Source organism: Trichechus manatus, unplaced genomic scaffold (genome assembly GCF_000243295.1).
Source record: "Trichechus manatus latirostris isolate Lorelei unplaced genomic scaffold, TriManLat1.0 scaffold00053, whole genome shotgun sequence".
In the NCBI taxonomy this organism is placed as follows: Eukaryota; Metazoa; Chordata; class Mammalia; order Sirenia; family Trichechidae; genus Trichechus; species Trichechus manatus.
In genome coordinates this window covers 17210905-17212373 of record NW_004443989.1, presented here as the reverse complement: position 1 = coordinate 17212373, position 1469 = coordinate 17210905, and positions in this window count along the sequence as shown.

Sequence of the window (1469 nt, the reverse complement as noted above, 5' to 3'; positions counted from 1 at the left end):
TGTGCATCTATTGCTATAAATTGTCCTCTGAGGACTGCCTTTGCTGTGTCCCAAAGGTTTTGGTATGATGTGTTTTCATTCTCATTTAATTGTAGGAATTTTTTTCTCCATCTCTGATTTTTTGTATTACCCAGTGATGTGTAATCATGGTATTATTCACTTTCCATGTGATTGATTATTTTCCTTGCGCTTTCTATTTTTAATTTCTACCTTGATGGCATTGTGGTCAGAGAAGGTACTTTGAATTATCTCAAAGTTTTGGATCTTGTTGAGGATTGCTCTCTGGCCTAAGATGTGGTCTATTCTGGATAATTTTCCATGTGCATTGGAAAAGAATGTGTACTTTGCAGCGGTTGGATGTAGTGTTCTATATATGTCTATATATGTCAATTTGACTGATTGTGCCCTTTAGGTCTTCTGTATCTTTTCTGAGTTTCTTCTTAGTTGTTCTGTCCTTTACCGAGAGTGGTATGTTGAAGTCTCCTACTATTATGATGGAACTGTCAATTTCTCTTTTCAGTAATGTTATTTTTTTAATGTATTTTGGAGCCCTGTCATTGGGTGCGTAGATGTTTATTATGGTTATGTCTTCATGATGGATTGTCCCCGTAATCATTATATAGTGTCCTTCTTTGTCTTTTATGCCAGATTTGTTTTTAATGTCTATTTTATCTGAGATTAGTAATCCCACTCCTGCTGTTTTTTGTAGTTGTTAGCTTGATATATATTTTTTTCCAACCTTTAACTTTTAATAAATTCACATCTTTGTTTGTAAGGTGTGTCTCTCGTAGACAGCATATTGATGGTTCATGTTTTCTTATCCATTCTGTCATTCTCCGCTCTTTATGGGTGCATTGAATCCATTTGCATTCAGTGTAATTATTGATAGATGTGAGTTTGTTGCTGTCATTTTGTAGTGCTTTTTTTGTGTGGTGCTGAAGTTTTCTTTGTTCTTCTTACTCATTTGTGCTGAGTTACTTTTGTTGGTGGTTTTTTTCATTTCTTTTGTTTTTGTAGGTTTTGTTTTTGCTGAGACTTTATGTTTTTCCTTTTTTTATGACTATGTTAAGTATCTTTGTGGTTACCATGAATTTTACCCTTATCTTTCTAAGTTTGAAGCAGTCTACCATTACTTGGTATCACCTTGCCTTCCTCTCCATTACAAGGTTCTATACCTATGTCGTTTATTCCCTCTTTTATTGTTTTGATGTTGTTGTCATTTACTGATTAATTACTCTGATTCTTCGTTGTATTTCTTTTGGTTTCGGATAGTCCTCGAGAGTTCATTTCCTAGATTGGTATCTGGTTCATATGATCTTGCGTCCTAGGTTCTGCCTGCGAGCTGAAGCTCTTTGTCCTCAGATCGAAGAACTCCCTTTAATAATTCTTGTAAATTTGGTTTGACTTTTACATATTCCCTTAATTTCTGTTTATCTGGAAATGACCGAATTTCATCATCAAATTTGAAC